This window comes from Salvelinus sp. IW2-2015, linkage group LG4q.1:29 (assembly GCF_002910315.2).
Source record: "Salvelinus sp. IW2-2015 linkage group LG4q.1:29, ASM291031v2, whole genome shotgun sequence".
Taxonomy (NCBI): domain Eukaryota; kingdom Metazoa; phylum Chordata; class Actinopteri; order Salmoniformes; family Salmonidae; genus Salvelinus; species Salvelinus sp. IW2-2015.
Window position 1 is genome coordinate 65,932,744 of NC_036842.1, and position 15,837 is coordinate 65,948,580.

The 15,837-nt window shown below is 40.0% G+C and overlaps 3 protein-coding genes across 11 annotated transcripts in view; all 3 read left to right on the plus strand.

The window, feature by feature from the left end:
* LOC111962393 (synemin, intermediate filament protein) overlaps positions 1–15,837 on the plus strand; it is a 244,348-nt gene that overhangs the window by 86,436 nt on the left and 142,075 nt on the right. The gene's annotated exons all lie outside the window — the stretch shown is intronic.
* LOC111962398 (myocyte-specific enhancer factor 2A-like) overlaps positions 8,485–15,837 on the plus strand; it is a 315,332-nt gene continuing 307,979 nt past the window's right edge. For all 7 annotated transcript variants that reach the window (XM_023985464.2, XM_070443042.1, XM_070443043.1 and 4 more), the window contains exon 1: positions 8,485–8,575. The gene's annotated coding sequence lies outside the window, so the exon portion shown is untranslated. The remainder of the gene's footprint in view (positions 8,576–15,837) is intronic.
* The window catches only part of LOC111962399 (myocyte-specific enhancer factor 2A-like), a 95,322-nt gene continuing 87,971 nt past the window's right edge, over positions 8,487–15,837 (plus strand). For all 3 annotated transcript variants that reach the window (XM_070443047.1, XM_023985465.2, XM_023985466.2), the window contains exon 1: positions 8,487–8,575. The gene's annotated coding sequence lies outside the window, so the exon portion shown is untranslated. The remainder of the gene's footprint in view (positions 8,576–15,837) is intronic.

Here is a 15,837-nt window from a genome sequence, read left to right on the forward strand (position 1 = left end):
ACCCCTAAACAGTTTTCATGGATCTGACAGGATTGGATGGGTGTAAGCAATGTGGTGGAACCTCTGTCTAGGCTACCAGAGGACCAGGTGGGTTTCGGATAGGGATGTATTTTGGACTGGGTATGAAGGTGGGACTTGTATTTTCGCCCATGGAAGGTGAGACTTTTTAATTCATGAGTGACATGTCTCTTGGCCAACCCACATGGTTATAGATCTTCTTCAGCCTGACCCGTGTTTTGTGGTTGTGTATTCCCCTAGCTATGTGCTACATCTCGTTCCTCTCCCTCAGGGAACTAAGATTACATATCGTAATGAGTCGTTCTCATTACACATGTCATACCTCTACATTAGCAGTTGTGTGCTGCTCTACGCTGGGCTTGGTTAGTGTTAATTACAGTTGGTAATGAGAGAACTCATCCAGACTGTGAGACATTGGGTATTTTTAGATGTTCGACAGGGTTATCTAACTTTCAACTTACTTACTGCTTTATTCCTTTAGAAATAAACAGAGTGCTTTCACCTGTAGACTTTCTTCCTATGTTTTGTGAAATAATATTTTTGCAGCCAATTTCATGCAGTAGGAATGTAAATGTGTTAATGATTAATCTTACTATGAATTCAAGTAATATCTTTAACAAGCTTTAATACATTTTTGGGAGAGTTCTATATTAGTGTATTGTTACATTCAGACATTACTGTATATACAAGTTCTTACAGTTGCTTTCAAAACAAATTCTGTCAAAATTATTTTAAGTGTTGAACATTTCAAATCAAGTTTCAAGACAATGTATTGTATGTGGTTTGTTGACTGTCTCTGCCCCATGACTGGATTTGGAGTGCCCCCATTGAAAAAGCAGAGATTGAAGAGTCAGGGATTGGAGAGGGGCGCTGAGGGCTTTTTAGAGGGGCTGTTTTAATGAGCCTCAGATAAGTGTTATTTCAGAGCTGCATGGCCAGACCAAGGTCTCTGAAAATTGTGTGACACAGGGAACTTTGTGGTGTCCTAATTTACAAAGTAAACATCTATTTCTTTCTTCAATATCATATACCAGATCAAACTGGACTCGAATGTGCTGTCTGAGGGGTATTTTCTTCAATCCATTTTTTAATTGGAAGGAAAGTCTCTGGAGCTATTTGTGGTCTGGTGCAAAGTTGGAAATGCCAGCTGTCTCCCATCAGAGCTCTGATGGAACCAGTTGTTATCTTTTGTGTGATTGCGACTTAATATTCATGCCAAATATATGATTTGTTATTAATACATAATTCATACATATCATTTTTTTTTTATACAAGTTTAACTTTGTTTACAGACTTTTTTCATACTTCATGAYAGTATGCTTCCTGTGGAAGAACCGACTGAGTTGAAAGGTGTTGCGTCTACTGCCGTGAGGTAGAGATGAAGGATCTCTTTCCTGAACCTTACATTAAAAGTCCTGTAAATCATGTTTATGGGTCATTTTATTGACCAAATAGCGTTTAATCATCAGCTCATGAATACGCTAGAGCCATTTTTACTTGATGTCATGATGTTTGCCCATTGAGTGTACAAAACATTAGGAAACGTTCCTAATATTGAGTTGCACTCCCTTCTGAGAACAGACTCAATTTGTTGGGGCATGGACTAGAAGGTGTCGAAGGCGTTCCACAGGGATGCTGGCCCATGTTGACTCAAATGCTTCCCACAGTTGTGTCAAGTTGGCTGGATGTCCTGTGGGTGGTGGTCCATTATTGATACACACGGGAAACCGTTGAGGGTTGCAACCGTTGAGGGTTGCAGGTCAAACTGGTGTGCCTGCACGTACTACTGTACCATACCCAGTTCAAAGGCACTTAAATCGTTTGTCTTGCCCATTCACCCTCTGAATGGCACGTACACGATGCACGTCTCAATTGTCTCAAGGCTTAAAAATCCTTCTTTAACCTGTCTCCTCCCCTTCATCTACACTGATTGAAGTGGATTTAACAGGTGACATCAATAAGGGATCATAGCTTTCACCTGGATTCACCTGGTCAGTCTATGCCATTGAAAGAGCAATATTTTGTACACTCAGTGTATATGAATCACAATAACACAATAAGGAAAACCTCCTAACACCTTCTGTGCCCATGACTGACAGCTGCGGCTGGTCCAGAGAGCCCCTGAGCCAATCCCTGTCACACAACGCATGCCTGGCATGGCGTCCATCTGGGGTCCTACCCTTCAAACTGCTGTCGCCCCACTCCCTCCCGGCAGAAAGACCAAGGGACAGGAGGAGGCAGAGGGTGTGAAGTCAGGCCTCTCAGGGGCAAGAAGGAAAGCATCCAAAGCCAGCTGGTCTGGCTTTGAAGTACAAGAGAGAGAACGAGTGATACAAAGAAGAAAGACCAAAAGATAAAGAGAGGAAACAAGAGAAATAGAAAGTGAATCCTTGCAGGAAAAAACCTGAAGACCCTTTACAGCAGGTTCTGTGAAGGCATTTGTGCAACAACTCAAACAGGTGAGACACACAGTGACATAGGCCTTTGTGTTACACAAAGGGTGGGGGGTGTCATGAGTGGCATCTTTGTCTTGACTTATGGAAGAGGAAGGTTGGATATGAGAAGTGTTACCCAAGCAAGGAGCATTGATGTGGATGCAACAGTACTATTTAGTAGGTGATGAAAGCAATGATGGGTGAGCAACAGCTCTTTCTACTGAGAGGTCATTCCCATGAAACTCTAACTCACAAACATGGTGATCATACGTTAGTTATATTTATTGTTATGCCTCAATCATGTGTTGAAATGCTGAACTGTGACTTCACACAGTTCTGTAAATCTTAGTTGATGTGTTAAGGATTTATAACCTGGTTGATGATATTTATAGAATCAAAGAAAAAACGATTTGAAATTGGTGATATGCGTAGTTAAATCAATTGTTATAACATGTTATTGCATGAACACACTGTGAAAGTCTATAGCATGTTATAGCATAAACACACTCTTATAGAGTACATACAAAAATATACAAATCCACTTACACAAACTTAGTTTTCTAATACCTTTGAGGTCAACAAAACTTTTTGTAAATTATGCTGAACAAAAATATGAACACAACGATTGTACAGAGTTACAGTTCATATAATGAAATCAGTCAATTGAAATAAATTAATCAGGCCCTAATCTATGGATTTCACATTACTGGGCAGGGGCGCAGCCATRGGTGGGCCTGGGAGGTCATAGGCCCACCCACTTGGAAGCCATGCCCACCCACTGGAAGCCAGGCCCAGCCAATCAGAATTYGTTTTTCTCCACTAAAAGGCTTTATTACAGACAGAAATACTCCTCAGTTTCATCAGCTGCCTGAGTGGCTGGTCTCAGACAATTCCGCAGATGAAAAAGATGGATGTGGAGGTCCTGGGCTGGTCCTGGTCTGCGGTTGTGAGGCTGGTTGGAAGTACTGCCAAATTCTCTGAAATGTCGTTGGAGGCGGCTTATGGTAGAGAAATGAACTAAAATATCTGCCAACAGTTCTATATGCTTTCTTATCAAGCTGGGGCCATGGAGGAATACACCTTTTCTTCATTAATATCACCAGTAACTGTGTATATGGTGAGGTTTTCAGGGGTACATGGGAAGGTTTTCAGGGGTACATGGGGAGGTTGACAGGGGTACATGGGAAGGTTTTTAGGGGTACATGGGGAGGTTGACAGGGGTACATGGGGAGGTTGACAGGGGTACATGGGAAGGTTTTTAGGGGTACATGGGGAGGTTGACAGGGGTATATAGGTAGGTTTTCAGGGGTACATGGGGAGGTTGACAGGGGTATATAGGTAGGTTTTCAGGGGTACTGTATATGGGGAGGTTTTCAGGTATGGGGAGATTTTCAGGGTTATATGGGATGGTTGTCAGAGGTACATGGGGAGGTTTTCAGGGTTATAAGGGAAGGTTGTCAAGGGTACATGGGGTGGTTTTCAGGGGAACATGGTGAGGTTTTCAGTGGACCCTTGGCTAACAAGTGTTTGTGAAACAGATCTGCAGAATATGCCTCGCCCTGGCAGGACTATTTTTGCAGATGGCTTGTGCTTTGTCAGGACCAAAGTAGAGCTACAGAAAGGGATTAATAAACCCACTAAAATCAATGATAGTACAGCCATAGGAACAATCTAATGTGGGATTAAGGAGAGCTTAATTTGAAGGATTCATTACTGTGACAGTTGCTGGATTTTGGAGATCGAACATGCCTGGGATGTAACTCTGTGTCTGTAGAGGCAGGTCTACTGTGTAGTGTACACACCCTGTTTCCATGCAGTCACTTGGTGCTGCTCACTTGTGCTCCTAACACACACACTAGTCTGACATAAGGCCAGTATTTTCCTGATTCCTGTATACAGTCATTTTAAAGAAGAGCAAGAATTTGATACCCCAAATACATTGAGGGTTGTTCATCTAATGAGTGATAGCAATGGACATCCAAATGTTATTTTTTWAAATATTTTTTTTAACCTCATGGGTAACACTATAACATTCATGAATAGTCTTCAAAAAACTATACTAAATCTCTAAACTATGAATATCCTAACTTACTAATAAATAAGAACTTAATTATTTGTAACTTGTAATCATGTATAAAGGTTTTATAAACATTGAATAATTCATAATGGCTTATGAAACTGATGATTGTGTTAACCAGCTCATAACAGTGTGTGCAGACTGTGCACATTGATGGAAATAATGCCAGATCATTTATTTATTGTATAGATGTTTCCTAMACCCATTCTGGTAAGGTGCAAATGCAAAATCTCATCACAAATTGTCAAGTTACAATAGCGTTACTTTATTTCCACATGCACCTGTTCCTTTAAATCCTGGGAAAAACAATGTGAGCCCCGCACCACTCCTCTTCCTCAGATCCTGCACTTACACGTGACTTTGCCACATGCCAGCTATTCAGATCCCACCTCCCTTCTGTAATTGGTTACTGACCAGCCGCTGAGTATTTCAATTGGATCAGAAACATGTCCTTTCAAAATCAATGTTCCTGAGTTGCTGTTGTCTTTGAGAGATATGACGTCAATCGTAGGGAGTGAAGTGAAAGAAGCCAATAATCATAATTAGCAGAATTTTATTGCTGAGATTTCAATTTATATCATAATTTGAATGAATTTGAGTGTAGTTGCTGCCACATTTACACTGTCAATCACTGTAAGATAGCCTACATTGTTGTATTACACTTCCTATGTCTCACTAACTTACTTGCCTGTAGCTCAGACACAGATGTAGCAGAGTTAAAACTTGACAATGGAATACAAGGGCAGGGGTGCTATGTTGACACCAAGACTTCCAAGCATCATGTAGCAAGAATGCAATTACTATGTTATTATCATTGTAAATTTGATACAAACCATATAAAGTTTACCAAACTGTCAATAGCATACATAGGCTCGGCCTATTTGAGTAACATAGAGCACATCTTACTAATCATGTCATCAGATAGCCTATATCATGCCTTCGCGCACTGTCATTTTGACATTCTATTTCACTGTAAAAGTCATATTTATCAAGATATATAGGTATCCTACGATGAAAGTTAAACAAGTTTGGGTATAGTTTTTGTAACGATAGACATGAGCGGGAGGAGGTTGATTTCTAACTCGTCTGGTGTTCGTCAGATAAGGGGAGGAGTCTCACTGACAAGAAACTGGCTCTACTGAGTTTGGCTGCTCCCTAAAATAGCAGTTGTGTGTAAATGTGACTGAAATTACGTTAATGTTCCACGCTCACGGTATCCATTGGAGGCTCTGATATAGAGTATCTATATACAGCGAGGGACTTGAGAGACAAGGTGAGTAATAAAAATAGCAACAATATTGCACTCGCGTGAGAGAGAAAGCGCAAGAGGGAGACGTAGAGTGAAAAGCCATCCCATACTGTAGCGCTATTATATTATGTCAGTTTCTGTGTCTATGCTGGATAAAAACATTTTTATATCTATGCTATGAAAAGGCTACAGTTATTTAATATTCATATCGATCGTATGAACGTGCGTCTTTGTACTTATTGACCCAATAGACTAAGTGAAGAGTTCCGCTATCTCTATCTTATTTAATTGGATAGTTTACGGTTAATTTTATAAACTTTTTCGGAGTCTGTCATTTTAAGGATATTTCTTAGAACAATAGCTTTTATCAATAGTCTTGAATTACTAATGGCTATGACTTTACTGGAACTTATTTACAGTGGCTACAATAAGCTATCATAGAGCGCGCAATATCATTTGACAGTCAGTGTCGGGGACTTCTCAGACAACGGGAGGCATACCTTTGCTAATACAATTGAACTTTGTTTTGTATTACCGACATTAAACATTTATTTTACATTCACATAAATGCCATCACATCATCACCATAGTCTACATGCTATCAAATGACTGTTTGGCTTTTGAATACATGGATTGCTCTGAAAACCATTATCATTTTCTTTGCATACTATAATTGCATGACGTACACTATAATGGCCAGCTGATTTAGATGTCTGAACCACTAAAGATTGTGCGATTAAAAGTAGGGATATTGCCTATATCCATTCCATAGGCTACTGCTGTCACTGTAAACTCGAATGCATTTTCTTGGTTGTGGACCTGTAGATTTTCTTATTTTAATAGGTGACACAATACCAACTAGTAGCCTAAGCATGCAATGACATTGTTATAATCAAAGAGTATCCATTTTGCAAGTGTCAGTTTATTAGTAATATGCTTTGTATTGAAGTCCTGAAATGTATATGGTTCTGGTCAGCTAATGGCCACTTTGCATTTACACCTCTGCTGTGGAGAAATGTATGTTTTCCACCATTGTCTCTCTACTCTCCTGATATTGATTGCACGACTAAGGTGAAAATCTATGTTGTGTAGGACATGCCTATACATGTAATCTGAATGTAGGTTTTGTCGCTCACTCCTGGCTGAATTAAGCTTCCTCTGAGTGAAGAATAAACTAAATTATACAGCAACACTCCACAATGGAATAAGTCCCTGCACCTGTTTGTAGGTTTTCATATCTAATTACAAGCTTGATGGGAGGCAGTCAGGTTATGGTGAATAGTTAGGAGAATGACCTCAACATGTGTGTCTGCTCTACTGACAGATTTCTAACAAGTAGGAATTAGGCATTGATTTGTTTTGATAATTTATCTGCCATTGAAAATGACCATAAATAGTTACCAGTAAGTGAACGTTCAACATAATAAATTACACTCTGCTCATTTAACATATTTGTTAAGTCCACACGCCATATTGTACCTGTCAGTGTAAATTGAGATTTTTTTGTTTGTACCAATTGTACATTTTGAACTTGTTAATGAAACATAGTGTTTTGTAAACTCACAAACTGAGAAAGTAAAATAATAAACCTGTCCTTAGTATAGTAGATAATTAACTGTCTCAGTCAGTTTAAGGACAAACGTTTATGGCGTCTTCACTTAACCCCATTGTTTATAAATCCAGATGAAGGTAAAGAGTGTGTTTGGCCGAGACTGACTGATAAATGTCTAACATTTTCCCCAACCATGAGGTATTCCTGGCTTGGCACTAAATGAAAATAGCAAAGTTTTTCAGGGACAGCCGTCTTGGCAGCAATATAAAGGCATATCTGTGTGTATTTTTATTGAGTATCTATTTTGGTCCCCTCTGGAGGAGTCCCCCCCCCCCATTGCATTTACATTACTTACCCAGCAGACCGATAGCGGCTATTAATGCAGCAGAGCAAAGCACCCTCCAATCCGCCGACGTTAGGTTCTGAGACGCCCAAGGCTTAACCAATAATGAGGCCCTGTTGCTCCTGATGCACTTCATGTGACCTCTTATGTCTAGGGTGTGGATGAGTTGCATATAGCAAGTCAGACAGCTTCGCCCCATCTTACAGAAAAGTGTTGTGTTGAAGTAGAGTAAACTTATTTAAGAACATGCAATATGATACTGCAATCACTCATAGGATATACTTGTCTGTAATCGTCTACTGCAACATAAGCTGCATTTTTACGCTCTAGTATTATTTCAGGGTGCAGTAGAGCAAGTTATCAAATGAATTTGACCTTTATCAGGTCAAATGAATTTTACTTTTACCATATTAYATCATGGGTGTGTTTATGCCTAAATGTCTCTCTATACATCGATAGATGTGTAAATACAGCCTTTGGTTTGAGTGGAGAAAGTTGACCCAGGTAAAAGGGATAAGTTCTGAGGTGGTGATTGGTGCGATAAGTGTGGGTCTGGAGGGTCTCCCACAACACTCCTCTTCATAGCACCAGAATATCACAGTCTGGTCTCAGCTCCTTCCAGGAGACACACAGGAGAAATGTGGAGTGTGTGGGCGAGTCTGATCTGCAATTAACGCTGGTTGTCAGAAAAAGAATGCTGCCGTTTACACCATGCCTCTGAATCACTGAGCGAAACACTTTCTCTCCTCTCCCCCTCCCAGGACATTTTTCCCAAGGAGGAGAAATCTGCAGGAAGCTTAACGCAAGTGAGGGAAGCATTGAAGGCTAAAAGAAGAGACAGACAGACAGGAGCTGGATATTCTTGGTCCGATAAAGAGGTTATCACTGCTTTGATAGTTGGGTGAGCCACATGTTCTTTTCCCCCTCTTTCTTGTTTACCTGTTTATTTACTCTGCTGTTTCTTTATGTTTGATATACTTACTTTTGATTGTAATTGCCATGTATCTCCATTCATGTTTTATGTTTTATTTGGTCCTTTTGGTTAATCTCTTTATATAAATTGGGGGGAAATCATTAAGACCATCTGGTTACATGAGTTTTAGCTGTACATGGATTTTGTAGTGTTCACCATGTTACATCAGTGTACTGTAGGCACAGCACTTCCCCTACAGTACACTGGAGAGTTGAACTGTGTCAACTGCAGCTGGCTCACAGGCACAGATTTATAGCAAATGACATAGCCTTTGTTTGAGAGTTCTACAAGACTAACTAATTGTTTGTTAAAAAGAACCAGTAGCTAACATGATGAGCTGTTTTCATCTTCTTTAGATAGATCGATAAAATAACAAAGAAGACAAGCAAAGAAGAAAGGTTGTGTATTACACAACCTCGAGACAAAAAAAACAAGTATTTTCAAAGGTCATGATATTAACTTTTTTTCATCAAAGAATGTGTGTATATCAGTAGTTGTTTCACTGTTTCTCTCTCATTATTCCCTAGTGTGACTGTGACCTTATGTAGAAAGTCCTCTCTTCTTCTCAATGTTAGGTGTGAGGGCACTTTGGCTATTACGTTAAAGATATTTCTCAGTTCAACAACAGGGAGAAACTACACTTGTTCTCTATGTCCACTTTGCTTCGTTTTTTTTGTTACAAAGCTCTTTGCGCATGCTCTCTGCAACATGATTCATTGTTTTTTGGAGCTCCATCATCGAACTGGAGATTCCAACATTCTCCCGTGAGACCTGGAGGCAGGATGCAGAATCTTGAGCCCTGCAGATAATGTTTTAGGCCATATTTTGCTTGTGTACTCACTAGACTCTCAGTTCTAAAGGAAAGCCTTCTAAGTACCTTTAATAAATAAAAGGGTATAAATGAAGTTCTTCTATCCCAGAATGACCAAACCATGAATAGCTGTGTAACCCAGAGGAATGCACAGTGTCCTAGCGGGGTTACCCAACCCCACAATCCGACCCAACAGAGAGCTGAGCTCCAAACCCAGAAACCCCTGGCTGCCTCCCGTCTCATCACCGGGCCACAGAGCCTCACCTTTGATGCTAAATGCGTTAGTTACCCCAGGATACCAGCCAGTGACATGTTTGACAAACATACAAAATCATCATTTAAAATGTGTATCACAATATTTGCTCCTTGTTAGTTTTTTTCTCTCCTTCAATCTCACAAAACTGAGTCTGTGTTATTGTGCAAATATGTTTCTGTGGAGTGTGCCAAATCAAACCGTCTATCATGTTTTAATGCAGCACAGTTATAACTTTATTAGGCAGGCCCTTAACGTGCTGTGATGATGACTTCCAAACCTTTAGCCTGGGGATCAGGGACCAGCCCTGGCACAGGCTAGTATACCACATATACACTTCATAAATACGGCTTACTTTCCTACAAGGCAGTGTGGTTTTCAAGTTAATGTAATTATAATATTTATCAAATCATATTCAAACACTTATTATGCAGAATACATATATTTTTAAAGAAAAGGCTCATATATATATATATATATATATGAGCCTTTTGTGTATATATATATATATATATGCACACACACACAAACACACAGTACCAGTCAAAAGTTTGGACACACCTACTCATTCAAGGGTTTTTCTTTATTTTTGCTAAATTTCTACATTGTAGAATAATAGTGAAGACATCAAAACTATGAAATAACACATATGGAATCATGTAGTAATCATGTAGTAATCAAAACATATTTTATATTCTTCAAAGTAGCCACCCTTTGCCTTGATGACAGCTTTGCACATCTTGGAATTCTCTCAACCAACTTCATCTGAAATGCTTTTCCAACAGTCTTGAAGGAGGTCCCACATATGCTGAGCACTTGTTGGCTGCTTTTCCTTCACTCTGCGGTCCAACTCATCCCAAACCATCTCAATTGGGTTGAGGTCGGGTGATTGTGGAGGCCAGGTCATCTGATGCAGCACTCCATCACTCTTCTTCTTCACCTGGCCTCCACAATCACCCGACCTCAACCCAATTGAGATGTTTTGTTTGTTTGTCTGGTACTGTATATATACTCATATATAAATATATACAGTTGAAGTCAGAAGTTTACATACACTACAGGTTGGAGTCATTAAAACTCATTTTTTAACCACTCCACAAATTTCTTGTTAACAAACTATAGTTTTGGCAAGTCGGTTAGGACATCTACTTTGTGCATGACACACGTCATTTTTCCAACAATTGTTTACAGACAGATTATTTCACTTATAATTCACTGTATCACAGTTCTAGTGGTTCAAAAGTTTACATACACTAAGTTGACTGTGCCTTTAAACAGCTTGGAAAATTCCATAAAATGATGTCATGGCTTTAGAAGCATCTGATAGGCTAATTGACATCTTTGAGTCAATTGGAGGTGTACCTGTGGATGTATTTCAAGGCCTACCTTCAAACTCAGTGCCTCTTTGCTTGACATCATGGGAAAATCAAAAGAAATCAGCCAAGACCTCAGACAAAAAATTGTAGACCTCCACAAGTCTGGTTCATCCTTGGGAGCAATTTCCAAACACCTGAAGGTACCACGTTCATCTGTACAAACAATAGTACGCAAGTATACACACCATGGGACCACGCAGCCGTCATACCGCTCAGGAAGGAGACACGTTCTGTCTCCTAGAGATGAACATATTTTGGTGCGAGAAGTGCAAATGAATCCCAGTACAACAGCAAAGGACCATGTGAAGATGCTGGAGGAAACAGATACAAAAGTATCTATATCCACAGTGAAACAGGTCCGATATCGACATAACCTGAAAGGCCGCTCAGTAAGGAAGAAGCCACTGCTCCAAAACTGCCATAAAAAGCCAGACTACGGTTTGCAACTGCACATGGGGACAAAGATCATACTTTTTGGAGAAATGTCCTCTGGTCTGATGAAACAAATATAGAACTGTTTGGCTATAATGACCATCGTTATGTTTGGAGGAGAAAGGGGGAGGCTTGCAAGTCGCAGAACACCATCCCAACCGTGAAGCAGTGGCAGCATCATGTTGTGGGTGTGCTTTGCTGCAGGAGGGACTGGTGCACTTCACACAATAGATGGCATCATGAGGCAGGAAAATTATGTGGATATATTGAAGCAACATCTGACGACATCAGTCAGGAAGTTAAAGCTTGGTCGCAAACGGGTCTTCCAAATGGACAATGACCCCAAGCATACTTCCAAAGTTGTGGCAAAATGGCTTAAGGACAACAAAGTCAAGGTATTGGAGTGGCCATCACAAAGCCCAGACTTCAATCCTATAGAACATTTGTGGGCAGAACTGAAAAAGCATGTACGAGCAAGGAGGCCTACAAACCTGACTCAGTTACACCAGCTCTGTCAGGAAGAATGGGCCACAATTCACCCAACTTACTGTGGGAAGCTTGTAGAAGGCTACCCAAAACGTTTGACCCAAGTTAAACAAATTAAAGGCAATGCTAGCAAATACTAAATTAGTGTATGTAAACTTCTGACCCACTGGGAATGTGATAAAATAAATAAAAGCTGAAATAAATCATTCTCTACTATTATTCTGACATTTCACATTCTTAAAATAAAGTGGTGATCCTAACTGACCCAAGACAGGGAATTTTTACTAGGATTAAATGTCCGTAATTGTGAAAGACTGAGTTTAAATGTATTTGGCTAAGGTGTATGTAAACTTCCGACTTCAACTGTATATACTAATAATGTACAGTGGTGCGACCCAGGATTAATGTGTACTTGGAAAAGCAAACGGAAAAAACACCATTATTTCCTATAGGCCTATATTTTCTTATCACATCTGCCTGTTATGTCACTGTAGTATATCAGCAAAGCAACTCTGTTGACAATTAGCCCCCTATCATTCTGACCTTGATATCAATATCCTGAACTACAGTGGCTTATTAACCTCTGATGGCCAGAAACACTGTTTCTAACACAGAAGCACTAATGAAGCACTCACTAACGTACTGTTTGTCTAAGGGAGCAGCTAACAGTGACCTTTCAACTGTCCTGCCCTTGGCTGTGACCTCTGGTAGTAAGCAGCCCCATACGGCCCACTCAGCACATGTGCTGCTGAGCAGGGCAGAGCGGCTTAAGGATCGACAGCCTCTTCCTGTCTTCTTTGCCCTTCCCCTGCGAGCCCTCAGTCAGACGGAGGTGTCCTTACCCCCTCAGCTTTCTCTGGCCATACTGGAGAATCAGCAGTAAGATCCTAAACCAAAGTGGCAGCCTCAATCTGCAGTTAATCGTCTTTCACAACTATCATCCCTGTCTCTTTCTCCCCCTCACCTGTCTAAGTGGCCCACACAGGGTTAAGAGTGCAAGTCAACTTTGAATGTATATTTGTATTTTTTGAGGTAAACACTAGAGAAAGTTTTCATAGTGTAAGTTGAGTTAAGGTTTTATAATAACCTTACCCWTTTAAAGCTATTAATCATCACAATGATATATTTTAGAGTTTTAAGTACATTCTGATCCATGTGTCTCTCTATACTGTATTGATTTGGACTGTTGCCATTTGAGGTCTCCTGTAGGCTGGTTTTTCAAAGCATTCTATTCTGATGACAGAAAATCCCACCTCTGATAAGAGCGCTCATATTTGCTTAATTTCATAATTTTCCATCAGTTTGCCTTTTTAAAGTCTCAGCAGTAGCATAAATAACTTCTCCAAAGCCAAATTGACACAGGCCATATTTTGATTCACCATGTACAGTAAATCTACGAGCTTCGCTTCTACAAAGCATTGTGTTGGAATGGCTTATGTGAAATGGCCTATGTGAAATTGACTAGAGCTGTTTTCGTGTTGAGTCATGTTGGATCAACAGTGCACTCCTATCTTTAGACGTATTTATTTATGACTGTTTTTTTGACAGGCTCTCTACAGATGAAAAGAAAGCCAATGCAGTGCCACTATGGTACACATGATAAACAAACCAGAGGGCTAAACTGACATTGTGTCATAGCAAGAAATGACTGGCCATGTATCATGTGACACACTTAACTTTCAGGTTTACTACTATGTTACTTAATTGGAGTAGGACAAGAACCACACAATTAAGTTTAATCTATTCACCACTCCCCAAGTCAAGTGAAGTGACTTGAGTTATACTGAGGACTGACAGCAGATATAAAGTGAAAAGACAGAAGTTGTAGATGCATGCTTCTCTAGCTGCAGTGTGGCTTCTGGGGTTAATCTGCGAAAGCTTCTGCTATGTGGTGGAGTAGAGATGATGGCTTTGACCAGAGTCACACTGCACCTGTGTGTAACGGCTGATTTCCCCCTCTTCGTCTGAAGAGGAGGTGTAGGGATCGGACCAAAACTCAGCGTTGGTTGAATACATGTTGATTTATTTAAACAAGACGACGAACACGAAGAACACTTGAATACAAAACAAAACAAAACAATAAACGACGTAGACCGACCTGAACATGAGAACTTACATATAAACGAAGAACGCACGAACAGGAACAGACTAGACAAACGAAACAGTCCCGTSTGGTAACAAACACTGACACGGAAGACAATCACMCACAAACAAMCGGTGTGAACAGCCTACCTTAATATGGTTCTCAATCAGGGGAAACGTCAAACACCTGCCCCTAATTGAGAACCATATCAGGCAACACATTGAACCCAACATAGAAACACATAACATAGACTACCCACCCAGCTCACGTCCTGACCAACTAAACAAAGTTAAACAAAGGAAAATAAGGTCAGGAACGTGACACTGTGAGACGTCTGGCCTCTCATTCTATAATATTTGTGTCACTATTTATATGTTATCAAAAATTAGGGTTACTTACGTAACCCAAATTATATTAGAACAGTGGTCCCCAAACCTTTTATAGTCCTGTACTCCTTCAAACTTTTAACCTCCAGCTGCGTACCCCCTCTAGCACCAGGGTCAGCGCACTCTCAAATTATGTTTTTTGCCATCATTGTAAGCCTGCCACACACACACACAATACGATACATTTATTAAACATAAGAATGAGTGTGAGTTTGTCACAACCCGGCTCGTGGGAAGTGACAAAGAGCTCTTATAGGACCAGGGTACAAATAATAATATAATATGAATAATAATCAATAATTTTGCTCTTTAGTTAGCCATCTTACATATTAAACTTTATTTGTTAATCGAAAATGGTGAATAACTTACCACAGGTTAATGAAAAGGGTGTGCTTGACAGGATGCACATAACTCTGTAATGTTGGGTTGTATTGGAGAGAGTCTCAGGCTTAAATCATTTTCCACACAGTCTGTGCCAGTATTTCGTTTTCATGCTAGTGAGGGCCGAGAATCCACTCTCACATACAGTTGAAGTCGGAAGTTTACATACACTTAGGTTGGAGTCAGTAAAACTCATTTTTCAACCACTCCACAAATTTCTTGTTAACAAACTATAGTTTTGGCAAGTTGGTTAGGACATCTACTTTCTGCATGACACAAGTAATTTTTCCAACAATTGTTTACAGACAGCATTAGTTTCACTTATAATTCACTGTATCACAATTCCAGTGGGTCAGAAGTTTACATACACTAAGTTGACTGTGCCTTTAAACGGCTTGGAAATTCCAATAAAATGAATGTCATAGCTTTAGAAGCTTCTGATAGGCTAATTGACATAATTTGAGTCAATTGGAGGTGTACCTGTGGATGTATTTCAAGGCCTACTCAAACTCAGTGCCTCTTTGCTTACATCATGGGAAATCAAAGATATCAGCCAAGACCTCAGAAAAAAATGTAGACCTCCACAAGTCTAGTTCATCATTGGGAGCAATTTCCAAACGCCTGAAGGTACCACATTCATCTGTACAAACAATAGTATGCAAGTTTAAACAACCATAGGATCACGCAGCCGTCGTACCGCTCAGTAAGGTGACGTGTTCGTCTCCTAGAGATGAACGTACTTTGGTGCGAAAAGTGCTAATCAATCCCAGAACAACAGCAAAGGACCTTGTGAAGATGCTGGAGGAAACCGGTACAAAAGTATCTATATCCAGAGTAAAACGGTCCTATATACATAACTGAAAGGCCACTCAGCAAGGAAAAGAAGACACTGCTCCAAAACCGCCATAAAAAAGCCAGACTATGGTTCAAACTGCATTGGGGGACAAAAAAAATCTTTCCTTTTTCTCTTTTTTCTTTTTTT